Here is a 27,814-nt window from a genome sequence, read left to right as displayed (position 1 = left end):
ATCTCTCAGGGGGTGCAACAAGACTGATTTGGGGAGTACCCAAATAATCTAGAAACTTGCCTGCCACTCCAGGGTGAAAAGTCACTGCCGAGGTGACACTAATGGCAACAGGAAGAAGCAATACTCTCCTCCCTCTGGCAGGCTTGTGGTCCTCTTCTAGTGCCACCTAAGAGCTAGATGGTGAAAAAAACCCAGAGTCACAAAGTAGAATACAGAAAGCTGCTTTTGAAATGGAGACAATAGCTTAATAACCACACAGGTGATAAGTTGAGCAATGGTCTAATGCTTCTTCTTCTTGAGTAACATGTACATTTTAATTGCTTTGCTTCTGATTAAATAGCAATATAAATATTTTCAGACTTGGGCAGGGATAATAAGGACTGGAAAAGAAATGAACATATTTTGAGGGCTAAGGAAATTACCTAAACTTCAAATATCAGGTGACTGAATTTTCTCCTAAGCAATAGCATTCAATCTTCACTGCACATTGGAATCATCTGAGAAGCCTAAAAACTACAAATGCCTTTGTCCCACCTCCAGAGATTCTGACTTCATTGGTTTGGACTGCAACCTGGACATGGGAAATATTAAAATACCAGGTGGTTATAATGTACAAGCAAAGTCAAGAACTACAGAGAAGACGGATAATAGTGAGCACAGCTGCCTAGCACTAGCATTTGTGGAAAGGAAAGAGGTTTGGAAGTGAGGTGTAGGGGAGGAAGCCCTCTGCCTTGAAGGCACCCTCGCTGTGCACAAATACAGCTAATACCCTCCTGAAGGGTGGCTGGAAGGTGGGTATTTAGGCTATGTTAGTACAGTCCCTTAGTGAATTAAGGAGCAAAGTATATGGAGGGGGAAAAACACGTGCAGCAATAAATGATTGGCGGTGAGAATGTAAGGGGTAGAAACATAATTTTAGGAGAGAGACAAATTGAACCAAGGGAAATGGAAAGTTAAACAATACAGCATAAAACTCGGTGCCCAGGGTGACTTGTACCTCTCTTACAGCTCTGTAAATGTGATACCATTTAGTCCACAAGTGTTTGTTTTTCACAGATTTGCTCTTTATCAAGCCCGTTCAAATGTGTGCCTTCTAAAACTGAGGTAACATAGCTGAGAGAAAATCTTCTTTGCTGAATAACAAATAAAATATTTGTTAAGTGAATAAACTTACTGAATATCTGCCATCTTCTAGATATTGGAGTAGGCCCTAGAAAAAAGCAAAGATGAATAATACATGATTCCCAGTGGAAAGACAGAAAAGACCTCATTTGTAACATGTGGTATATTGAGTAGTATGAAAGATATAAAAAGTCACAGTACACTGTGGAAATTCCCCCTGCGGGAAAGGCACTGTTTTAGCCTCTAGGAGTAACATACAGGTCCCACCTTCAAGGAGCTCACAGTCCAAAATCTTGGGTCATGCAAAAACCTAATGCCAACTGGTACAAGCCACTAATCATGGGTATCTCATCATCCAATCAGCACACAGCTGTCACCCCTAGTGAGAGGATCTTTCTAGCCCCACTGTTCTACTTTTTCCTGGATGTCCTCACTGGGATTCTGGATAGTTCTAATATTAACAGAACCCCTTTGATCTGAGCTCTCTGCTCTAGACTGGAATTACTTCTGAGGACTTCTTTCTGGCCTAGATAAGATTGTCTAGAACAGTAACTTTCAAACTGTTATCAGCTGCAACCCGTATTAAGAAATACGTTTTCATCAGAACTCAGTCTACATACATCTGTGTGTGTGTCTGTGTGCAGGTGTATAAAAAGCTAATTCAAGTTTCATGCAACAGTGCCTTCATCATGACATGAAATGCACTCTGAATTGTTTGTGTACTCTATCCTATTTTAAAATATTTTTCAATATGCTAGTTACAACTCACTATATTGATTTCATGACCCACTATTCGGTTGCAACCCACATTTTTTAAAGCCCTGGGGCAGTCCCTTAAAGTGTGATCCATGGACCAATAGCATTGACATTGCCTGCGAGTTTGTCAGAAGTGAAGACCCTAGACCAACTGAATCAGAATCTGCTCAGATTATTGAGGATCTTTTGAAAATGCAGATTCAGATTCAATAGGTATGAGGTGGGCCTAAGTTCTCCATTTCTAACAAGCTTCTGGGTGACACTGATGCTGCTAATATTGAGAGCCTACTTTGGGTAGCAAGGATTTAAAGACACAAAGCAGATGGATAAAATTGAAATCACTTTTTGAGGCTCCACTCTGTAACTTCTGTGGAGGCAGAGATATATCTATATAGATCATCCCTGTATCCCACGTGCCTAGTAGATTGGCTGACACACAATCAGTGCTCAGTAAATGTAGAATTGATTCATTGAGTAGACGGATGAAGGAATGAATAAATTCCAGTTAGACTATAGAATCAATGCAGTCTCTCATGTATATGCTAAAGTACAAGTATCACTGTTGGTGAGAAAGGTGAGTCAGATCAGGAACTCACTCCACTGCCTCAACCACTAATGTAGAGGCAGGCAACTCAAGAACTCTTAATAAATAGAAACATATTTGTTCACAAATTAAACTAGCCTCCTATGTTGGTTTTTTATTTATAAATAGAAAGACTATACAATTTATCATCCACATAGAAACTCCAAGATTAAAAGAGGGCCCTGTTAATATATCAGACTGCCTGGACATGCAGAGACATACAGATACTTTAGAAGCAGTCAAAATACTACAGCTTCAGGTCAATATGGGGGAACATAACACCCCTCAAACCACTTTGTTGATACTTAATGATAACACTTAGCACATTGTATCATGGTTGTTTGCTTAATGCCTAAGTTCCCAAATGCAATGTGAGCACCTGAAGGCCAGGGAGGGAGTTCACCTCTATGCCTCCAGTGTCATCTAGGACCTGACCACTCAGATGCAAAAAGGTCTATTGAATGGATTTGGTGGGCTAGAAACACACAACCTACCTTAGTAATAGGTTATCTTGTCTGTAGCCAACATAGGAAACTAGAAGACATTGGGATACACTGATTCAGGGAGACATGGTTTCTTTTCCCTATAATAAAAAAAAGAATACTAAAACTCTGATTTCATGAAAAAAAATCACAGTAACAGCCAATGGCCGAAAGAAAGACAATGAAGTAGAGGAACATAAGCAACTAAAGATCTGTAGGGGATTTGTGGTAGAAATGACAGATGACAGAATGCCAAGAAACAGGGTCTAGACAGAGTAGCTAGCAGCCAAGCAGAAATGCAGGATAATTAATAAGTTTCACATTTTCAGGCAACCAATTGTGCACCCAGAGATTGTTATTACTACAACCGATCATTGCATGTGGCAAGGCCAGGCTATCTGTAACTTATCCTACAGCCAAAATATCCTGGAGGTACTCCTGGCTGGCATCTAGCCAAATTGTGTCAGTTGAAGGAAGCTTCATATATCTCTACCATGTCAGAATGGAACCAACTGCCCTTTGAGATAAAACAACATTCAAATAGAAAACCCTTCAAAAAAGAAGAGACAGACAAAATTTATGGATCCAAAGATCCAAGCAGTTGATGTAACCACAGGAATTATTTCCCAGACCTACAGGGACTGAACCATTCCTAGTAGATGCTAACACAGTGTTGCTGACTGAATTGGGAGTTTATGCAGGCTCAGTGCTAGAATCCAGAGACATGCATCACTGAACAAATAGCTCAGGTTCTCTAATGGGCAGGCGGTGGCACCAGTTCACTAACTAGGAAGAGATGGGAAGGAGGGTTAAAGCTGAGGTAATACTAGCTCCCTTAAGACAGCAAATCTTCTGCAGAATATACTCCAGTTTGGGCTGCTTCTTCTGGATTTTGAGCTGAATGGTCTGTATGTCATCTTTTATGCCTTCTCAGCTTAGTTCTTAGGAGTTTAGAAGAGACAGAAATGGAGTAGAAAGAAACTAAGACCATCATTCAGTAATAACTTACCCTATGGCAAGTGCCATATTGTATCACCTCATTTAAGATTCAGAGCCACACTAGAAATTAGGCATCATTATCCCCAATTTATATACAGAAAGCCAAGAGGCAGAGAAGTTACAGAGAAGGCAAAGAAGATTTCATATTAAGTGGGAAGTTATTGTGCCAGGCATTAGAACTTAGGTCTCTCTGACCCCAAAACTCCATTTGAAATTTCCCCATAGAGTCAGTGGCTCTATTGGGAAAGCCCTACTCACTCCACTCTGCCTTGGAATGATGTGCCCTTCAAACCCAGATGGTATGCTTCCTGTGTGAACTGCAGAAATAATACGTGAGTACCCTGGAAACCTGCAGTTTATTATTTCTGTCTTACCCTTAAAACACATGGTGGCCACAGCAGTTGGAAACAAATAAGAGGTGATCTGGTCCTGGGAAAGTGAGTAACCATGTAATTAGCAAAGCTAATATTGTGCAGTTTCCATAAATAACATGCTGTTTGTTACTAACAGACTTTTAATATTAAAAAGTGTGGGGGGTGTCTAAGGTAGACAAAAAAGATTATTTTAGGCACCTGGCAAAGGAGGAAAAAAACTTACTCTAAGAAACTATCTCCTCATTGTTTAATGATCTTTACATCCTTAAAAAAATCCCCTCAAAGTTTTCCTTGCAGCTTGAGGACTTGATTATTTGTTGCATTGGTTATGAGAGTGGTAGAGTGAGACTTCCACCTGAAAATTCGCCTACAGAAAAGACAGCTTGTTATTATTATCCAAGACAGGAAGTCTCCTCCTCAAGGTTCCACCCCATGGGGTCTGAGCTGTGGCAGAAGAGGATTAAAGTGTTAGATCACGCAGCACAAGCAGTCCCTCCCAGGGTTCTTGGAAATGGCTGGAAACCATTCCTAATCTAGACATTTAAGTCTCCTCACATATCCTTCATTCCTAACTGCCCAGGTCAAACTAATTTTCTCCTTACCTAATTTTTCTGAAAATGCATCATTCAATATTTCTGTTTTGGAAGTATTCTCGTCTTTTTCCATTTTGTGGCTTTGCTATCTAATTTCAAACATAAATCCACTAAGTAGAGTTGACATCTAGTTCCAGGGTCTGTCCAGGGGACTATAGGCATGCAATAAATGTTAAATCATGATGACAATAGATAACAAATAGCAATGTGATCACAGTGAAACACTTCATTTTCCTAGTTGCATGAACTCTACAAAGCTTTGACCCCAAAACAGCTTTGTATGCACGTGTGTGTGTGTGTGTGACACACACACACGCACATGTTTCTATGGTTTCTGTTACCATAGGAAGCATTTCCATTCTGCTCCATTGTATGTTTATACAACACCTCATTGCTATTGCTATGGTATCCAGAAACATTGCTTAAATTAAATGAATAGAAAACATCAGGGAAGAAGAAAGGGATTAAAATACAGAGAGTTGAAAGAGAACAGAATAACAGAGGGTAAGAATGGGTGATGATTTTTAGAAGCAATTATTTTCTAATGTAATTTTATTCTGGTACATTTGTTTTTGAACACATATTTCACCAAGCATTCTGATTCTCTTCATCCATGTAAAAGCAACTTGGAGGTATGGAAAAGAGACCATATTTCTCAGTCTTATGATATTCCTGGGAAGGATATGGAGCCCAGGCCAAATCATCCTATGTGTTTCTCAGCACTGCACAAGTCATGTATGGTTGAAGAATAACCTTGAAAGTGAGAAATTTTCATTAAATGACCCCCCAAAAAAGCCAATAATAATGCCTCCATAAGGTGGCACAGATGAGGTGGGTACAACTGCTATTGCTGATTGCACAGTTGCTGATTATGAGTCTCAGGTCTTTAGCAGCATAAGCTGGTCATGCCATCAAGCTCAGTCCACGCACTGCCCTGCTTCTCCCCCAGCTGAAATCTTCTGATTCTCTTCCTCAATCTCTCAGAGCCAGCCAGATTTGAGGCTAAAAGTTTAACTAGCTTTCTAGCCCCATCCTTGGCGCCTTCTTCAAGTCATGCTTGGTGCCAACCCAGACCTGGTCTTATACAATAATTCTGCCATTTTCTGGTTTGTTCCCTGGAGTGGGAGTACCAAGTCCCTGTGTCTGCTTAATGTCCCAAGACATTAAGCAATACTTACATGAGGTTCTCAACATATTTGACCTAATAATACTAATAGATGACATTTGTTCAATGCCACCTATGTGGCACATAAAATATAAATGTATGTGCCAGGCACCACTTTCCATGACTGATCCTGATATTTACAGATCAGGAAGCTAGCTTTTTCAGAATACCCAAAGCTTCTTAAGTGATGGACTTGATTTGAACCCAATTCTGAGGAAATTAGAATCTAAATCGAATTTTAACTTTAGTACATTGAAAAATTGTAGCCTTACATTAGAGCAATCTGTTAACATCACCAATAGTTGGACAAATTAGCATGAGGTGCATCCTGGTATGATGCACTGAGAACATAGCATCGCTTCAGTGTCATTCCTGCCCAAAGGATATAACTTCAGTGCAATCATGAGGAAGCATCAGGCAAACTCAAATTGAGAGACAGTCTGAAAGACAGTTGACCTATATACCCTTTCTAAAAATGTCAAAATGAAAAAAGACAAAGAGAAACTGTTCCAGACTAAAAGAGACTAAAGAGACAACTAAACGCAACATGTAATCTAGATTGGTCCCTGAACATCCCCTCCCAAAACCTTTTCATTGGGACAACTGGTGAAGTATAAGTTTGTACTTTAGATGTTAGCATTGAATCAGTATTAGCTTTCTGATTGCAATAATTATAATGTGGCTATATGAGAATTTACTTTTTCTTAGAAAACACACACCAAAGTATTTGAGCATGCAACTTATTCTCAAATGATTCATAAAATAATAAGTGTCTATACAGAGAGAAAATTATAAAAATAAATGTGGTAAAACATTAACAATTAGGATATTATAGTTGGAGGGATATGGAAGTTCCTTGTACTCGTAACTTTTTTGAGAGTCTAAAATTATTTCAAAACAAAAAATTACCAAACAATTAATTCCATATAGTAGAAGAGTGTCCTTTTCAGTTATTGGAAGGGTCAAATGACCCATCCACATCACTAGCCATTAGCAAGGCACCTGAGAAGCCAATTAAATTCAACAAGAGCCAGTTGTGCAACTAATAGTCCCTCAGCTCAATTGCTGGTAGAATGTCATGCTGTCCATCTTTCTACATTTAACCTTATTTCTTCCCATTTTCCTCCTCTCTTCTCTCTTTGTCATGCTCATGTTTTCTAGAGCACCACACTCAATGAACTATAAATTAATGTTCTAGAGAAGGAGTGCAGCTCAGTGAAGAGTGGATTGTTGGGGTGCAATTTCCAGCTCTTCTGTTAAGTAGCACTGTATCCCTGGGTAAACGATCTCTAAAATGAGTGTGATAATAATACTACTTACCTCATGAGGTTCTTATGATGATTAAATAAAATATAAATGTAAGGTGCCTGGCACATATATTTATATTTTACGTGCCACATAGGTGGCATTGAACAAATGTCATCTATTAGTATTATTAGGTCAAATATGTTGAGAACTTCATAAATAAGTTAGCACTATCCTTAATGAGTTCACATCACGAAGGCACAAGGGGCTAGAATTCAAAAGGGAATGTGAAGTGGAGCAACTATATAGCCATGACTGAATTAAGAAATGCCCCAAATTCAAAATAACAGAAGATATGAGCATAAATAAGCAACTTAATTCCATTTTAGGGCTGTGACAAATCTAAACAAAGTGGAAATTACAGGCAAGAGCAGCAACAGCTTAAGGAAAAATGAAACCTAAAAACAGTTCTTTGCCTCCCAGGGGAAGACTTTAAAAAGATAGGGAAGAATATTTGATTATGAGACAAAAACATGTGTTACTTTCTCATTTCCTGCTCACGAGATGCTCTGTCTGCCATTATTTAAGCTGTGTCGAGGACATATAATCAGAGACTAAGCAGATATAAATGTTCAGCAGGATGATTCTTTATGACTCCTTGGCACCCTATGCCAAACATTAATAAGGTTTATGAGAAGCGAGTGAGCACTGTAAATTGCTCTCCTTCTAATATGAATCACGCGGCAGACTTCATTTGTTTCCTGCATGCTGACCTGACAATGAGAAATAAATCTGATAAAGTTCTCTAACTTGGAAAGGATTTGTTTTCTGTCCAGGGAATCTATCTCAATGAGGGAAAGGTTATTGGGCTTGGAGCCACAGGCAATAATATGTATACCTGAACCGCTCCTTTGGTATTCTGAGCATTGTCACACAGGATTCCTTGCTTATTCAGCCTTTTTAAATGGTCCCGAAGGAATGTTTTTGTGCAAGCCGCTCAGCCCACAAACTCGCCTGCTGTGCGTGATTTAGGACTGAAATGTCATTAAGTGAGCCATATTTTACTCGCAAGGGCTGGGTGGCCATCACTTTAGATCCTCTGTCACCCCAAACTCCATCGCCTATTTACATTTTTCATATTTAAGGGGTAAATAGTTCCAAGACACATACTCCAGTTCATGCCTTGTCAGGGTATCCTGCAAGCAGGTCAAAGAAAAGGGAATTGGCTTCAGCTTGATTTTTGAGTATTTCAAACTGTTTTGCATTCTGACGCTAATGATACTATTCTTAAAACAGTAGTGTGCTGTATTATAATTGCACATAGGCAAAGTCATAACCAACAACTGTCGGGAAGGAAATTTTCCATCTTGTGAAAAAACATAAATACCAGATGCTTCAGCACTATATTCTCATTTTTTTTCTAAAGGCCTGAAATTAAATAAAACTACACTTAGAAATAATTAGAAATCCAAGCAACGCTCTCTATCCAAAATGGTGAGGTTCTGTTATTATTATAATATCAGTGATACTCTTTTCTTTTAACACAAAGATCTCAAAATATATCCTGAAAAGCTAAAGAAAAAGTTAACTAAATAAATTGTATATAGGACAATAATCATAGTGTCCCCACAGAGTCTGATTTTTTTTTTTTTTTTTTTTTTTTGAGAGCGAGAGAGAGGTGACCCTCTGTTATGCATGCTGGAGTGCAGTGGCCAAAATCTGAATTGCAATGCAAAAGTAAAAACTGTGGCAATTACTGATGTATACACCAATACTCCTAATAATAATTAAATTCAAGTCATAGGTAACATGTATTGAATACTTACTACATGCCAGCACTGGGCTAAGCTCTTGATATGGATAGCTGCTTTGAGTCCTCACTTCTACCCTAAGAGATAAGTACAATTATTATCCCCCATTCTACAGAGAAGGAGAGTAGAGCTTAGCAGGAGGAAAATATTCCACCAAAGGTCACGGAGCTTATGTTATAGAGGCCGCATTCAAACCCAAGTCTCTCTCCAGAGCTAAAGCTCAGCCACCTTGCCATATAATCTCTATCTTTGAATTCTAGCCTATTTCTTCAGCAGCAAAACCCTTTCCAACAGTGCGAGAAGTAGTGATGCCAAAAAGCTAGCAATTTCTTAAAAGATCCATCTGGAGGCCGGGTGTGGTGACTCATTCCTGTAATCCTAGCACTTTGGGAGGCTGAGGCAGGCAGATCACTTGAGGCCAGGAGTTCGAAACCAGCCTGGCCAATATGATGAAACCCTGTCTTTACTAAAAATACAAAATATTAGCCAGGCATGGTGGCAGGCGCCCTGTAATCCCAGCTACTTGGGAGGCTGAGGCAGGAGAATCACTTGAACCCAGGAGGCAGAGGTTGCAGTAAGCTGAGATCATGCCACTGCACTCCAGCCTGGGTGACAGAGTGAGACTCCATCAAAAAAAAAAAAAAAAAATCCATCTGGAATCCTAGTCAAGAAAAACATTAAGATATAAAAAATAAGGATGTCACATGGGCCAGGAGTGGAAACAGGGAAACACCAAGATCCCAATTATGGCCAGTAGCCCATTTGTTGGATATCAAACAATTATGTATTGAGCACCTTCTGTGTGTCTGGCACTATTCCAGGCACTTGGATTTGTGGGGGTAACTCGCCTTTGGATTGTTCCATATTAATTCAACACTTTTATCAGAAATCCAGGTATCAGTTTCTCTTACTGGGAGCCAGGGCCTCAAAGTTAAATAAGACACAGCCCCTGGCTTCAAGGACCTTATAATCCAGTGCAAACCTCACAGACAAGAATCAGGAGTACTTTGCTCTTTTACATAGTTGTGCCTTCTCCTTACTCTCATCCCCTCTTTCCCCTAAAAAATGAAAGCTAACTCTCCATATCGAAAATCAAACTTTTAAGATACATCATATTGGTTTTCATAATTACCCTTTAAAAAGAAGCAACAAGGCAAAAACCATCTCAATCCATAGAATCAAAATGCGTGAGAGCTTAAAAAAAACAACCTTAAAGATCATGCATGCTCTGAGGAAACCAAGGCCTCAGTCTCCGAACAACTGGGGGAGCTGTGCCTCTACCCCACGTCATCTGGCTTCCAGGTACTTGGTTCTTCCCCAGTGCACCATGTTGAGCTACCTCCTGCGTGATCAACCCACGTCCCTTCTGACTGCCAGGAGAAAATGAAAAGTTTTATTGTTCATAATTTTGGATAAATTGCAATATTGTAGGTTCATATAAATTCACTCACAAATTATACTCAATAAACCCCAGTGAGCAATGTAAAGGCACAATACCACCCCCTCTCTTGCTGGGAGGGCAAGGTGATGATGGAGCAGGAGGGAGGAGAATGGAGAAAACTCATAAATTAAGAGAAGCAAAGGAGTGATTTCATCAAACTGCCAAGCTCAGTCCATGGAATGTTTCAATTGTATACAATTTATAGTGTTCTGAGGGGGATGATTTACGGGTCCTAATTTTTCACAATAAAAAGCTCAGTGGGGATTCTGTGAATGAAATATCTTTTTTAAAATAAATTAAAAATGTAGTTTGAAATGAGGGTCAGTGGTGCCACGTCTGGAGAATAACTCCTTATCGGATCAGCTCCAAAAATGAGTCACAGGAGAAAGACCCTATAAAACATGTATTATTTAAAAAGGCACAGGAAGGCTTATGACAAATAAGCAATATGCAGAAAAGCATATCTGATCCAATTTGTTCCATCAATAGGATAATATCTTTATCATTAGGTTTCAATGAAAAAAAAAGAACTGGATAGAAATCTAAGGGTTTTCATGAAGATTAAGGTGTTTAAACAATGGGAGAAGAAGAGAAAGGAAGGCATAAAAATGAAATCTCATAAATAAGTAAATGTGTCTCATATTTAGGAAAAAACAAAATGTAAATATGTACTGCTTCCTGCAAATTTGACCTCTATGGAATTAGAACCTAAATGTCATGCAATAATTCTTAGACCCTTCCTTCAGTGAGGTCTTCTACAAGGAGAACATTAAGAGCCTCCCCTCTGTTCATAGGTGCAGCCAAATGATAGTCCTATAAATGGGGATAGGCCCACTGAGCCACAATCCTACATTAACTGGGCCCACCTGTGTATTGGTCCATCCATTCTTCACAGCTGTGGCTCAACCTCAGCTTCCTGATAGCAACTAAATCCTTAAAGAGGCTATATTCCTGTTCCTCCAGGCTGGGTTCTTAACCAACTACCTGGACTTTCCAATTTCTCTCTCTGAAAGGCTGACTGAACCCCAGTCCTAGTACACCCAGTTTCTTGCCACCCACTCCTGACTAGTTGGCCTTGTATCTCAGCTCCAGCAAGAGTAGAGCTTGAGTTGACTACATCACTTTGAACGGGGACTATTCATAGCAAGTTATCTCCCTCAATACACACCTCTTAGTTGATGCTTTATCTCCTGGGCTCCATCTCCACAAGCCAAACCTGTTGTTTAGCCAAGATTATTCAAATTTTGATGGTGATTATTTAGTAGTTGAAACAAGGAGCTCAGAATCAGGTTTCTAAATTTGTAAGTGCTTTTTTTAATTTCCTAAGTGAAATATAATTGTCTCAAATCTTTGTACATTTCTTGCTTCTTTCATTTTTGTGGTGGATAGGCTTCAAGGTGGTCCCCCCATGACCCCAGATTCCTGTTGTTTATGCCCTTGTATAACCCCATTTCCTTCAGATTAGGTAAGACTTGTGACTTGCTTCAAATCAATAGAATATAGCAAAGGAGATAGGAAGTCACTCTCATTATTACATTATGTTATGTAAGACTCCATCTTTCCAGCAAACTTGCTCCAAAGACTCTCTCTCAGTAGCTGTCTTGAAGAAGAAAATTGCCATTTTGTAAAAAGGCATATGAGAGAGAACCATGTAGCATGGACCTGGGGTAGAAGGGGCAGCCAATAATTGCTGAGAAAGGCTTCATCTGATAGCTAGCAAGAAGCTGGAGCCCTCAGTCTTACAACCACAAGGAAATGACTTTTGCCAACAACCTAAGTGAGTTTGGAAGGAGAACCATCTCCACTTGAGCCTCCAGATGAGAACTGAGCCTCAACTAACACATTGATTGCAACTTTGAAGAGGACCAGTTAAGACATGCCCAACATCTGACCTACAGAATTATAATTACAGAAATATATGTGTGTTGTTTTAAGCCACCATGTCTGTGGAAATTTGTTAAGCAGCAATATATAACCTATACAACCTTAACTCAAATAAATACAAAGACAACTCAGTTGTGCACTGTGGTGAATAGTATAAAAGACTCACTTTTAATCCTTTAGACAAAGCTAGAAGCAAGAAGGAGTTTACAATCTGGATGGAAAGATTAAACAAAATTAAACAATATCATATAACAAATGAGAATTAACATAGGACCATTTATGATCAATTGCCAAATACATGAGGCAGGCATAAATTCTCCAAGTATGCTGTGGGAAGAGAGGTCACTGAGTCCCAGGAAGAGTTTATGATGGAAGTAGAGGAAGTTCCACAGTTCTTGCAGGATAAATAGAGCTTGCTTTGGCAGAGGTGAGGAGTAAAACACATTTGAGACAGGAAATAGATAACAATTAACACATTCTGATCTCTGTAGAAATGAAAATGCCATTCTCCACGGGATGAACAATTATATAAGACAACAATTATATGACTTTGGCAAATTATTTTCTCTCTCTAAACCTCAGTTCCCTCTGCTGTAATACAGGAAAAGTAATGGTATCATCCTCCATAAGTTGTTTTGAAAGTCCAATAACAGAATTAAAGTGCTTAGCACAGTAAGCTATTATTGTTTGCTATTATTATTGCCAATAGAACTTTTTTATACTTACTAGAAGAGAGTGCAGTTCAGTAAAAGAACTGCCATTATACCAGACCCTTTAAGTCAGCTCAGAGTCAAGCTAAGAGTCTCAGTCTCTTCTCTGGGCCATTCCAAGGACACGTTGCCTTCAGTTCCTGCTTCCTGCCTTCCTGCCTAGCATTGTTAGGCACTTTTATGACAATAAAGATTCTCATACTAAATCACTGGGCAACTCGAGAACAAAGGGCTTGTTTATTTCATCTTCTTAACTCTCACCAGGTCCAAAACAAAGCTTGGCATCTAGTAAATCCTCCTGAAGTGGTTTGCTTTTGTGTTTTTCAACGACGAGGCCAGCATCGCAGGAGGCTGGGGACTGTGGGGGGTGGCAAAGATAAAGATATTGCTCAAAATTCATCCTATGTCCTTTGAAGTGTTTTGCTTAAGGTTTCAGAATTTAATCCCACCCTGTCCAGCTTCAGGGGAATTTTTCTGGCCCAGTTAATATAGTTAGTTCAAACTTTATTTTATTTAATATAGCTGTTGGCTACCATGGACACATTCTTTTCTTCTTTTCTTTCAGAGTTCATCTCAAGAGATGTTTCTTGTTTGCAAGTCTCTCCACAATAATTAATTGCCATGATCAGCAGCAACCTGAGGAGGTCCCATCCATTTGTATGTTTGCAAGCTGCACTGCCTCCATGGAGAGAGCACCCATCCCCTTTCTTGCACCAAAAATTCAAATTTAGAACGCACTACATCTATCGGGCATTTATAAACATGAGGCATATGTGAGTCTTCTGGTTAGCTGATGGTATTTACAGTCTTCCTGTTGTTCAGCACTGACACTGGAACATAAGTCCCAGGAGTTTACTGGAATATTCACATATGGTCAAATATTATGGCATCTTGGTATATTTGAGATGCAGTGTGTTTTCACACAGACAATTGGCATCTGGCTTGAATGTTGAAAGGTATGGAGGGAAACGGAGATGCCAATAGGAAATCAAAAGAACAGAGGAGCATGAAGAATCGCCTTTCTCCCAACCAAAAGAGAACTGGAAATGCAGCAGCTTCCTCAGATGACCAGCTGTCCACGTCTGAAAATTCAGTGTGCCTCCAGGGTATTTTCACTTGAAATTAATCCAGAATGTTGTTTCCTTCAAATAAGTGAAAAAGACCTGAACAACTGAGTTGATTTATTTTAAGAACTGAAGCCTATAAGAAGAGGATGTGGAGGAAAGGCTTGAATTCCATCTCTACAACTTACCAGCTGTGTGTCCTTGGGCAAACTGCATAACCTCTCTGCACATTGGTTTCATCATCTATAAAAATGGCAACAGATACACCTGATGCTTTACTGCACTGGGTAGTTGTGATTCTGATTAATATGAAGTAACATATATAGTCTTATAAAATATAGAATAGTATCATTATTAGCTTCATTGAATCATTTTGTAAGTGGAATATATATAATTAATTTCAAAGTTATTATTAATTGTAGTAAACAATTTCTTGTCTGCCTAAGAGCACATCTTTTCTGGGAACTGCCCCTTGACTATCTTCCTCCCAGTCCAGACTTCATCAGCTTTGTAGGAGTCTCCATGTTGAATAGCAAGGGTTCTCTACCCCTGGGCCACAGACCAGTACCTGTCCCTGGCCTGTTAGGAACCAGGCCGCACAGCAGGAAGTGAGCAGTGTGCTTCATCTGTATTTATAACTGCTCCCTACTGCTCACATTACCCCTGAGTAATGTGAGTAACCTCTGCCTCCTGTGAGATCAGCAGCGGCATTAGGTTCTCATGGAAGCGTGAACCCCACTGTGAACCGTGCATAGAAGTCATCTAGGTTGCATGCTCCTTATGAGAATCAAATGCCTGATGATCTGTCACTGTCTCTCATCACCCCCACATGAGACCTGTCTAGTTGCAGAAAAACAAGCTGAGATCTCCCACTGATTCTATATTATGGTGAGTTGTATAATTATTACATTATATATTACAATGTAATAATAATAAAAATAAAGTGTGCAATAAACGTAAAGCACTTGAATCATCCCAAAACCATTCCCCTGACCCTTGTCTGTGGAAAAAATTACCTTCCACAAAACTGGCCCCTGGTGCCGAAAAGGTTGGGGCCTGCCGTTGTATAGCACAAGTTCAGCCTGGCCACAGCTTATTGGGATGATATACTTAAGGCTTAGCCATATTCCTGTCCTCAGGGTATGTGACAGCACATTCCTTATAGCAAATCCATACAGCACATTCCTTGTAGCAAATTTTCTTGCTCAAGCTTGTTCAGGTCGGATTTCTGTCACCTGCAACAAGAAAGATTCGTAACACAATAACAAGCTAAGCATAAAAAATGGGGAAAATAATACTTTTAATGGAAAATAATGGAATAAGAAATGAGAAATAAGAAATAAGACTGCCTAAGCTATTTGGTTCCAGCTATTGAAATTTCAGTATTGTGACTAGACACACAACACAGCAAATCATAATCTCATAGTGCCTTAATCCTAATCTATAAAATGGAAATTCTCACCACCTTCAGGATGCAAAAATGATCTCTTATATCACCAAATATAATTGAAACCAACTCAAGAATCTCATACTGGCTTGGTCCTCCACTTCTCCTTCCTCTGCATCATCTCCTGAGAACTCTAGGAGGCTTAAATAAATTAAACAGGAGAGTCATCTAACTTTCAACTCAAAGCATGCAAAGAGTGTCACCGGTTGGCATGGTCTCTGGAAAGAGGGAAAAACTGCCAGCAGCACTACTCCCTTGGCACCATACTCCACCCAGCCTGCTGAGACCTGCCAGGCTCATGCTCAGCCAGGCCCCTCTGAAGTCCCAACTACCTACCAGGCTCCACACCCAGTCTGGTACAGGTGCCCAGCTCTTCCAGACCCACATCCACTTCTTCTCTCATTCCAGTCTCAAAAATCAACTCAGGAGTCTGACTGCTTTCCTTTTCAATCTCTGGGATTTAAAAAATAAAAATAACCATTGTTTATTCTACTTCTTTTTTTTTTTTTTTTCGTTTTTTGAGACAGAGTCTCGCTCTGTCATTCCGGATGGAGTGCAGTGGCACAATCTCAGCTCACCGCAACCTCCGCCGCCCAGGTACAAGTGATTCTCTTGCCTCAGCCTCCCGAGTAGCTGGGATGACAGGTGGCTGCCACCACGCCTGGCTAATTTTTGAATTTTTAGTACAGATGGGATTTCACCACGTTAGCCAGGCTGGGCTTGCACTCCTGACCTCGGAAGGTAAGGGTTCCAACTTGCCATCCATAAAGTAGATCAGAGTCATCTGGAAAATCTCAGCACTAAGTCACAACTGTCAATACATGGAAAGTCAATTACCTAAAACTCATTAGTTCTCACATCAGGTCACAGGTAGGTGGCCAAATTTTGATTGATGCACTAAATTTGTTTTCATTTTAATACAGGATATGTACAGCAAAGCCATTATCCAGAGTCTTGCTGAGCAAGTAGAGAATGTGCAAATGAGAGCAAAGATGTGCGGTATTAACACCACACCAAAGTGCACAGATTTACTGAAATCTGGGGAAAATTTTCTCCCCTGAATTCAAAATACAACACGTTTGAAGCATTATACAATTCTATATAAATGCAACATATTCCTGAAGGACAACCAAATGATAAGAAGCTAACAATGAATAATTTAAGAATGCCACCAAGCTTCTAGCAATGAGAAGTAACTTCCAAAAGTGGGAGGCTGAGAAGCAACTCCTAGGTATATTTAATCCTATGTGACAGCTACCTAATTATGTACCTACCAACTGTGAATGACACATAGCCAGTTCTCAATACATATTTGTGGAGTTAATAGATCTTGTTGAATGCCTACATTTTCTGAATTAATTAGTAGCTTAAACCCATAATTTCTTACCTACTTTAAAAAAAATCCCCTTTGTGGAAATTTCCTAAACTACTGAAACATGAAAGAACAAAATGTTGTACCCATCTGTTTATCTAGGCCCATGTGACAAATAGGGAAACTGATCCTTGAGTGATCACTAGAGTAAGGGAATGTCACAGAGATGTTAATATTCCTTAGTCAGCTTCTACTAACTACACTCTTCTCCAACTTTTCATAGCCCCTCATCCCCCGCCAATCTCATTTCACAAATTTCTAACAAGAGAATAAAGAAAGGAGGTAATTGCAATAATGTCGGAGGTGAAAGACAGAGAATTGCTGCTGGGGAGAGGATGCAAACGGGTTGTACAGTCACTGTGGTCTACAGGGAGTGATTTGAGGTACACTTTTTAAAAGCTCAGACCTTTATGGAACCAGAAATAACCACCATTCCTTCTTTTCCATTATAAAAATGCATCTGAAGTATGCTTTTATAAAAGGCAAATATGTCTAAAAGGAACATACACGATTCACATAGAATTATTCTTCAAAATTTAAATAGTATCCGAAACAAAGAGAAGACAAATTCTAAGGAGAGTGGAAGAGTTAGGAGTGGGCAGGACTGGGAGGAGGTGTCAAGACCTGTGGGAGAGCTGTGCAGCACCTGCCCCCAAGGAAATGAACGCAGCAGCAAACACATCAGGAGATCAGAGGTGGGAAGTGAGTGGACGCCAAGCACAGTAAGTACCTCAAACTTAGCTTAGCGGGTAGGGAAGGCAGGGAGGAGGAAAGGATTTTTTCTCCAGGGTGGCCTTCTGAGGCTAGAGGTGTGACCCATCCAGAAAAACAGTGGGGAAACTCCAGGCTAGACCACATACTCTTCCAGTTGGTGTTCTGGAAGAAATTTGGAATAATTCTTCAGGTCATTAAAATCCAGGGAAATTTTCAGGGAAATTATCCTACGCAGCACTTTGTAAAACCGCTTACCATGAGAATAAACAAAAAGAATAAGAGGTATTTTTAAGTACTTTTCCCCACTTCCTCTTTCTACTCCCCGCAACCCCAGCCCCTGCCCCAAGAACACACACATATTGAAATATAAAGATAGAAAGAGTTCAGGAATACAGGGCTTAAACAAATTTTAGTCTTCATTAGCCAACTAAATCTTTACAGGCAAAAGAAGTAAAAATGAGATAAAATCTTGGTGGAAGTTCAGATTTTTTTAAATTTCAATTGATTAAACAGTTTGAGAACACAAGAATTAAAAAAAAAATTCCTGAACCATGCTTCAGACACTATTAAAAATAAAGGAAAATTTCATGCTTGATATCATGCAATAAAATAAAAATTGTGTCATGTTTCTCAGGCAAGCACCACTATATACTATTGCCCTAAGGAAAGAATAGCTAAAATGATGTATAATGCTCCCTTTATTCACCAGCCTGGCACATTGAAAATGTATTCTTTGGAAGTTTGCCTTCCCTAGAGTATTATTTAAAATAATTACCATTTATTACTGTATGGTCTTCTTGATGTAAAATGTAGGTCTTGTGATGTAGGCATTATTTATTGCTGTGTTTTAGCAGTTAGTAGGTCTCCAACAATGCTGATAAACAGAGTGGCTGAGGCAGAAAGATTACCTTCCCAGGAAGGGAAGTCATTTTCTAATTGAAGTATTCTATTAGAACTCCTAAGTTGACAAACTTCTCTCCTAACAATACTATCAGAACACTCCTCTATTTCATATTACCACCCTCAAATCATACATTTCGGGGAAAATACAAATGTTTGATATGTTAACATCAAAGTTATGCTGTTTGAAAGGAGAAAAGTCTGCAATCTAGAATAGTCTGATGAGACAAATAATGTTCCCTGCCATTACAAATGATTCCAGCCATTGAATGTGGTTATAAACTCCAAGCTTATATCTGCAATAGTGACTCTCTGCCTTAAATTCTGTTCTCCAAATTTTAGTCCTTCTCATTTATGTTATAATGAGCTTCTTTCCTATGGAAATTGTCCAAGAAAGTTGAATGAACTTAAATCAATTTCATATTAATAGATAATGCAAAATATTAGCAAGAGACAGATTCTTGGTACAAGTCAAAAACTATTTATAGGAGAAATATGACTGTGAAATCATCACTCAGTGAACAGTTACTGAGTTTCTACTACAGGTACAGGATCATTCTAGGGACTATGGGGGATATAAAGATTAAGAAGACCCATCCTGACTTACAGAGGCTTAAAGACAAAGCTGCAATCAGCACCAGTGCCCTAATGGCCATGGTGAGCATGCTATCTAAAGCATTTGATTCTCATGAAAAAAAAAAAAGCTAAAGTCTAATTTATTTGAGCTTTTGAAATTAGAGGTAGCATGACCTAATGATGTAAGCAATAGGCCAGGATTAAAAGAACCTGGAGTCCAACTTCAATCTGCTGCTGAGAGTTAGAGACATGCTGGTTACAGAAGTAGAAAACACTGCAGAGGGTGACCTATCATCTACAGGATGGTCTTCCATTGTGCAGATCCAGAAAATCAAGTTTCCTGGAGATACCCATAGCTGATCAGATCCCAGAGAAGACTGAAGCTAACAAAATTTACAACAGAATGAATGATAAACTAGAACACCACTTTACCAATCAGGTTAATTGCCAATGCACCTGGAATTCTATGGATCCACTGGCCCTAAAAAAAGACTATATATAAAACCCAAACCTCTACTCCTCCATCAAGAGTTACCTTCAGGCCGGGCGTGGTGGCTCACGTTTGTAATCCCAGCACTTTGGGAGGCCGAGGCGGGCGGATCACGACGTTAGGAGATAGAGACCACGGTGAAACCCTGTCTCTAGTAAAAATACAAAAAAATTAGCCGGGCATGGTGGCGGGCGCCCGTAGTCCCAGCTACTCCGTGAGGCTGAGGGAGGAGAATGGCGTGAACCCGGGAGGCGGAGCTTGCAGTGAGCCAAGATTGCGCCACTGCACTCCAGCCTGGGCGACAGAGCAAGATTCCGTCTCAAAAAAAAAAAAAAAAAAAAAAAGAGTTACCTTCCAAGAGAAACAGAATTCTCCTGCTGGTTGGACACACCAAACTCTTCTCCCTCTTATGAGAAGAAATGAAATTAGCTCTTCATTTTCTGCAGAACAAAACCCAAAAACCTTGGCCTGGCAATCAAAGTCTGCCAGTGTCAGACCATGTGACTCCAATGTTACCTCTTTTCTTTCTCCTATCCCTGCTCCTAGGCCCCCAGAATCCAAGCTCCGATCACACAAAACCTGGCATTCTTTCTCAATAAGCTATGCTTTCTCGTGCCTCTTTGCCTTAGAAATCTTTGATCCCACTTAAAAAGCTCTCTCCTTCTCTCTTATACTGTGAGAATCAGATTGTCAGCCCCCAGGTAAAAAATTTTCTGATTACTTTGTCTCCCACTTCGACCTGGGCCCAGCATAGTTTGTTGCTTCCATTACATTCTGTTCATACCTTTATTATAATAGGTATCTCATTTTTATATGTTTGGTTTCTCTCCCCTCCTCCACCCCAAGTAGACCACAAGCTCCACAAGGACAAGGACCACATTTCTCATATTTGAATGTATGAAGCCTAGCACTTGGCAGACTCAAGAAATGTTTGCTGACTGAATAACATGAGTCTACATTGAAAGCCAAGTTGGTATCAGAAGGTTATACTGCAAAGAAAGAAACAAAGCAAGGGTGTTAAATATTCCCTGTGAGCAGGTCATCCAGCAATTCTAGCCTATGCAATCAACTCCATCCTAGGGCAAGATCTCCCACAAGGACCATGGTGGCTCCCTCTCCCTTAGACTACATTTAAAACCCTGACAGATTCCTACAAATAACTCAACTGTTTATCAATCATCAGTAGGCAATATAGCTGAGGAGATTATTTTCCAGATCTGTACTCCTCAGGTTACCTGTCTCCTTGGGGAAGATTGGTTGCTTAAATTATCACTTAGAAGGACCATTCTTACCCATTGTGTGTTGATTATTACTAGTATCCATTTCCAAACGTTCCTGGTATCCAGTCATCTCAAGTATGTTGTCCTTAAATTCTAGAGATGCATGCTATTACAAGGTCAGCGCCAGACCTAATGAAAAATGTGACCTTGAAGAAATAATCTCTGAGTTTCATAGTTCATCTTAATGTAGAATGAAAACAATAAACATTTTAGAAGCATCATAAAGTTGAAAGTGAAGCTATAAGGTAGTCACTAGAATCTAGATCTGATTCTCAAGCCAGGCTTCTTTCATTATTTCAGAAAGCAGATCTCCATCTGCCTTACAAAATGATTGTGAAGGTAAAATAAGGTATTATGTGTTGGTAGAGTTAACACATATGAGAGTTCTTTGAAAAATCTCCACATAATATACTTGATTAATTAGGTAGAAAATAGACCATAGTTAATATGACCTGCAGTGTTTGTCCCAAGAATGTTCCTGAACATTCAGCTCACACATCAGTAATTAAGAGCTACAAAAAGGAACCATTGTCTTGCTTCTTTCTACATTCAAACTCAGGCCAGGCCTAGATGGAATCCTTGGCATTCTGTATGCCCACCAACCAGGAAATAGTCTTGCCTCTGAGACTAAAGGAAATGTGGAAATGTGTGCCTATTGTGGCCTAAGGGTTGGGCAGAAAGTCTGACGAAACAAGCCAGAGGTTTTCTCTTTCTCTATGGCAAGATCAAGAATGGCAAATTCAGGTGACCAGGGCCGCAATTTTTAAAGCTCCTTAAGCCTGTGTCAACACTGACACAAAAATTTGCCAATTATATATGTATGATGGTGCCATGTGACATTGTAGCAATTTTAAATGAGAAAATTCTTTTTCTAAAAGAACACACTTTTCCATCCTATTGCTGAATATACGTTCTTTCGCAGAGTTCTTAGCTCCACGCAGGATTTAAGGATACTACCATGTTCTAAATGACACGAGATTTTGTCACTGTGGAAAGCACACAAAATTCAATAGCCATAGGTATGAGAATACACCCCAGTCATTTCATCAAAAAAGAGTAGTCAGAGCCTACAGCAATAAGATGGGTCTAAGTTTGGTGTGTGTGTGTGTGTGTGTGTGTGTGTGTGTGTGTGTGTATCACATTTTCTATTACACTGCTTGGCTTAGATAACCATGAATCAAGGACCAACTGCTCAAGAACGCATTACTATGAAAGTCGCTCAAAGACATGGTTCCATGAAGCACTCAGTTCCCTTGCCACTCACATTATACTGTGGAAAAGCTCTGAAGCTGATTAAAGCATTCTGTTAAGTCTTTACTCATTCAGGAAATTTGCAATTATTCATTGCTAGTGTTTAGAAATGGAATTTATTTTTATAGGCTAATCTTATTCCCTATGAAGTTGCTAAATTAACTTACTAGTTTTAGAGTATATACATGTACTATAAGCCTCAAGCTACTTAAGTGCCTGACTAACTGCACTCTCCCACTTACTGTGTTAATTTTATAACACTCTAAGGAGTTAATCTTATTTTCTATTTCTAAGCTCTTGAGCAAGTTCCAGCACCTAATTGATCCTCCAGGACTGGGAAAAAAAATACATATATATATATATATATATATCCTGTTACCTACACTAGAGTACCAAATAAGACAATTTGAAGATTGAAGCAGTATCACCCCAGTTTTTCTCAAACACTATTATAATAAGAAAGCAGTTACATGTCCCTTCTGCTGGTCTCCAAACTTCTCATCTCACATACTTACATTGGAATTGATTATTGTTATAGTCAATTTACCTTAAAATTTCAAATACGTAGAAACCAGAGAGTATGAAATGAGGAAAGAAATCTTGTAGTGCCACAGGAAGAGCCAGTAGTGTTTACTTCTGTCTCTCAGGTGTCTGAAGTTCATCTTAAGCAATGTGATAGAGTTAATATGCTAAGTTAAATTACCAATTTGTTATTTGTTTTTATTTTACCCAGATAACTCAGATTTATGTCTAACCAAATGTGAGGATAACTTATAAACTGCTTAAATTATGCTTGGACTTGGAAGGAAATAATTTAATACTTTCTCCAAAAAGACTCCCTCTTTCCACCTCCATTATGTAAGTAATGTGGGAAATATTTCATAAATAATAAACAGTTCATGAGGCAGATTAAAATATTACATTCCTTTTCCCACAAATTCCAGCACTTAAGAACTTTGAACAAGGGATCCAGTGTAGATTGAAATAAGCTGAGAATTCTTGCCCAGTTTCTAGAACTGTGTCATTTGTCTCCATCAAGATAAGCAGAACTCACTTTCTGAGCCACAGATTAAAAGTATATCACATTTACTTATTGGTGATAATTCCAATATCCAATTGATCAGCCAGCAAATAATCTTTGGAAACAGAAACACTGGATTGGTAAAAATTTCTGACATTTCTAGAAATCACCAAGCCAAATGCAGAAGTTGCAATTGCCATGGATTCCAAATATCATAACAAAAGTAAAGAAATAAAGAAACAGACCAATCACTGAGAAGAGCAAAAAGCTCAGGTTGTATTCATTGTGTTATCTAGTTCGTCTATCTAACAAAGTTAGAAAATCAGATGATACGGTTTGGCTGTGTCCCAAACTCAAACCCAAATCTCATCTTGAATTGTAGCTCCCATAATTCCCACGTGTTGTGGGAGGGCCCTGTTGGGAGATAATTGAATCGTGGGGGCGGTTCTCCCATACTGTTCTCATGGTGGTGCATATGTCTCATGAGATCTGACGGTTTTCTGAGGGGTTTTGCTTTTCACTTGGCTCTCATTCTCTCTCTGGCCTGTCACCATGTAAGATAGGCCTTTCTCCTTCACCATGATTGTGAGACCTCCCCTGCCATGTGGAACTGTGGGTCCATCAAACATCTTTTTCTTTATAAATTACCCACTCTTGGGTAGGTCTTTATCAGCAGCATGAAAATGAACTAATACACCAGGTGTGGTAGCTGAATTAAAATTAAAACTAAATCTACATAGAGAATTCAACCACTATAAGTCATCATAATTAAACACACCAAATAAAGTTATTACAAGACTACTTTAAATCTGAATCATCTGAATAACTACCTTAACTGGCCATTTTATATTTCTTGAACAGCTCCTTAAATTTTAAAATCATATGATTACATGCAACTTAAATGTTTCTTAGGGCTCGTAGACATAGGTGATGAGTTATTTTTAACACCTCAATTCTAAATCATTTAAACACATGGGATATACATTAACATTTTAGGAAGTCGGAATTTGAGAAAACCGAAAAGATCTCAAGAAATTGAATTTCCATGTGGCGATTTTATGGCCAGAAAAGACTAAAGGAAAGCAATCAATGTGTCATCAAGCTTCTGGCATTCTTTAGACTGAGAGATAGCTGCTGGAGTTTTACTATTTCAACGCCAAAGAATGTAACTAGTGCTCCTTAGGCTTCTATGCAAACAGCCGAGTTGCCATGAGAGACATCAGGCCTTTCCTGTTGAGCCTCAGTACAAAGGACCTAGCACAAAGCCAGACAAACAGGGTGTGACCCAGTGCACCCAAGAGACTGTTAAAAGAGAAACCTTGGACAAATTTAATGTAATCAAGTTTAAGAGAGCAAAGAGTGATTCTCGAAAGGGGCAGCCACGTCCCCCAACACAACCAGAACAGGTTTAGAGAGACTCTGGCACTGCAGCTTGGTGGAAGATTTATGGACAGAAAAAGGAGTGATGTACAGAAAACAGAAGTGAAGTACAGAAACAGCTGGATTGGCTACAGCTCGACATTTGCCTTATTTGAACTCCATTTAAACAGTTGGCCACCTGTGAGTGGCGAAAAGTCGGTGATTGGTACACGTAGGTTACAGCCTGCTTATACTTCCAGTTAGATTACACTTCACTACTTATGAATTAACGTTTAAGCTCAACTTAAAATATGTAAGAAGGCAGCTTTAGGCTAATTTTTTTTTTTTTTTTTTTTTTTTTTTAGATGGAGTCTTGCTCTGTCACCCAGGCTGGAGTGCAGTGGTGCCATCTTGGCTCACTGCAACCTCCATCTCCCTCAGCTGCACCCCCTGCCAACTACCCACGTAGCTGGGTTTACAGGCGCCTGCCACTGCACCCAGCTAATTTTTGTATTTTTAGTAGAGACTGGGTTTTGCCATGTTGACCAGGTGGTCTCGAAAGCCTGACCTCAAGTTATCCGCAAGCCTTTGCCTCCCAAAGTGCTGGGATTACAGGCGTGAGCCATCGCACCCAGCCTAGGCTAAATTTAATTTAACAAGATGCCCCAAGTCTCTCTTCTTGGTAAGACAGAGGACATCTGTTTCAAAGAAAAGCTTTGAAGAAAGAGGCTGGATTCAGATACAGTTTCCCATATTAACTAACACCCACACCGCACATGTATGGATTGAGATTCTCTCTCAAAGTGGTTATTTCAGTCATGGAAATGCCACAAATGAATGTCAGAATGAACCAGTCTTATGTATTAGAGCAAACATGCTCTAAGGATGTCTTGGTATATTAAATTTTAGTATTACATAAAATCTCAAATTTTCAAGAGAGAAATGACTCCATGAGGCCAAGATGTACATTCATACACTCCCACATACATAAAACTGCTACAAATGGCACTGTAAATCAACTAATTGCTTCCAGAGAAGGCTTTGTCTATGTTCAATATTAAATTGTTTACTTGTATGTGTGTACATATACTTCCCTTAAAAAAATTTAGGAGGGCGGCAGGTTTTCAAATGTAGTAGAAATCTAATCAGATCAGGGTGAAGGCTTTGCACAACTTTCACAGCATGGTCTGTTGGGTAAATTGCAATTTGTCTAAGTCATACTTCACTGAAAAATTCATCCAACTGTCTATTGAACATATACTCTATGCTCAGCACTGGGGATACAAGGATCAAAAAACAGTCCTGCACCAAAGAGGCTTCACTCCTCATCAGACAGACATATGAGAAAGAGTTGCCATGAGATCGTGAAAACTGTAAAAGAGCAAGAGATAAGGTATAGACTGAGATAGGGGTGCAAAGAAAAGTTTAGGTTCCCGGGGCAGGGGTGAAAAGAATTCAATAAGGGAAAGATGTCTGAGCATCTTGGAGGACTGGCTGGAATTTGACACATAGACGTGGCCAAGGGGAGGAAGGACACATGGCCAGGTGGAGCAGACAACATGTGCACATTCACAGGGGCATGAAATGGTACAGCATGTTCAAGAACCAGGAGTTGAACTGTCATTGGATTTAAGCTGAAGGTAGTTGTATTAGTGTAGTCTATAATTTCCTTATAAATAAACTGTGCATTAGTGCCACATTGCTGCTTTTCCTCATCTTTTAACATTGGAAAAAAATCCCATGAATTTTCTGTGAAATTTTACAAGATCATCCAAAACACATTCTAGTGGAAAGTTACAAACACAATTACAGTAGACATAAATTCCTAATGACTTACAGTTGAACTTAAATTAAGAAGAAAACCTCTATAATTTATTTCTTTTCCATCACCCTTGGATTTCGGGTTAAGCATTTCATTCAGTTCTTCATTCAGCAGGACGAGGTGGCAGAAATTATTACTGGGAGCGCCGGGCGCGATGGCTCATGCTTGTAATCCCAGCACTTTGGGAGGCCGAGGCGGGCGGATCACAAGGTCAGGAGATCGAGACCATGGTGAAACCCCGTCTCTACTAAAAATACAAAAAAAAAAAAAATTAGCCAGGCGTGGTGGCGGGCGCCTGTAGTCCCAGCTACTCGGAGAGGCTGAGGCAGGAGAATGGCGTGACCCCGGGAGGCGGAGCTTGCAGTGAGCCGAGATTGCGCCACTGCACTCCAGCCTGGGCGACAGAGCGAGACTCTGTCTCAAAAAAAAGAAAGAAAAAAAGAAGAAGTTATTACTGGGAGCACAGTGCAGAGGACAAGAGCTTTGCAACTGAACAGACCGGGGTTTGAATCCTGCCTTTGTTTCTCAGTAACCATGTGACCCAGGGTAAGTTTCTTAACTTCTCCAGTCCCAGTTTCCTTGTGTGTATAACAGGTGTTATACTAGCACATGATTCAAATAAACAGTCTGGTAATTAAATAACATTACATGTAGGCTGGGTGCGGTGGCTCACTCCTGTAATCCCAGCACTTTGGGAGGCCGAGACAGGCAGATCCTGAGGTCAGGAGTTCAAGACCAGCCTGGCCAACATGGTGAAAACCTGTCTCTATTGAAAATACAAAAATTTGCTGGGCACGGTGGCAGGTGCCTGTAATCCCAGCTACTCAGGAGGCTGAGGCAGGAGAATTGCTCAAACCCCAGAGATGGAGGTTGCAGTGAGCCAAGACTGTGCCACTGCACTCCAGCCTGGGTGACAGAGCAAGACTCTGTCTTGGGGAAAAAAAAAAAAAAAAAGATTACATGTAAAGAGCTTTGCAGAGAGTATAATATGTAGTGAGAGCTCAATAAATAATTTTAAAATTACAAAATAAGACAAGGTGATATTGGTCTGTAAATAAATACAACCAAAACTAGCAATTTATGCAATTATCCAAATAATTGAGAACTAATTCTCATTCTTGAATCAGCTAGGTAATTTGAAATAACTAGCTATTTTAGATATAAAAAGTGATGTAGGTTTCAGATGAAAACAGTTTGGGATTTGATTTCTCTAGCAACATAAGTCAATTCTCTTTTTCCTGTTAAGTATATAAAATCAATCTAAATGTCTTTTCTCACCAAACCCCCTACATTTCTTGGACTTTGGCTCTCCCATTTTACTCTCTAATTAAAAGATGCTCACATTGTTTACTG

General features: G+C 39.5%; 1 long non-coding RNA gene across 2 annotated transcripts; it reads right to left on the bottom strand.

Annotated features, from left to right (window-relative positions):
• Window positions 1–21: 21 nt before the first annotated feature.
• Window positions 22–26,725, bottom strand: LOC116471781 (uncharacterized). 2 transcript variants are annotated; one of them, XR_009212494.1, is made up of 7 exons: window positions 26,477–26,725; window positions 16,013–16,129; window positions 15,246–15,464; window positions 4,540–4,683; window positions 2,956–3,044; window positions 1,175–1,210; window positions 22–173 (listed from the first exon to the last, which is right to left on the bottom strand). It is a non-coding gene; the product is annotated as an uncharacterized LOC116471781 (long non-coding RNA). The 2 variants fall into 2 exon arrangements; XR_004248863.2 differs by lacking the exon at window positions 26,477–26,725 and having other exon boundaries at window positions 16,013–16,840.
• Between the last annotated feature and the right edge of the window lie 1,089 nt (window positions 26,726–27,814).

The sequence above is a fragment of the Hylobates moloch genome, unplaced genomic scaffold, assembly GCF_009828535.3.
Source record: "Hylobates moloch isolate HMO894 unplaced genomic scaffold, HMol_V3 SCAFFOLD_2, whole genome shotgun sequence".
NCBI classification, from domain to species: domain Eukaryota; kingdom Metazoa; phylum Chordata; class Mammalia; order Primates; family Hylobatidae; genus Hylobates; species Hylobates moloch.
This window is presented reverse-complemented; position numbering and strand designations above follow the sequence as displayed.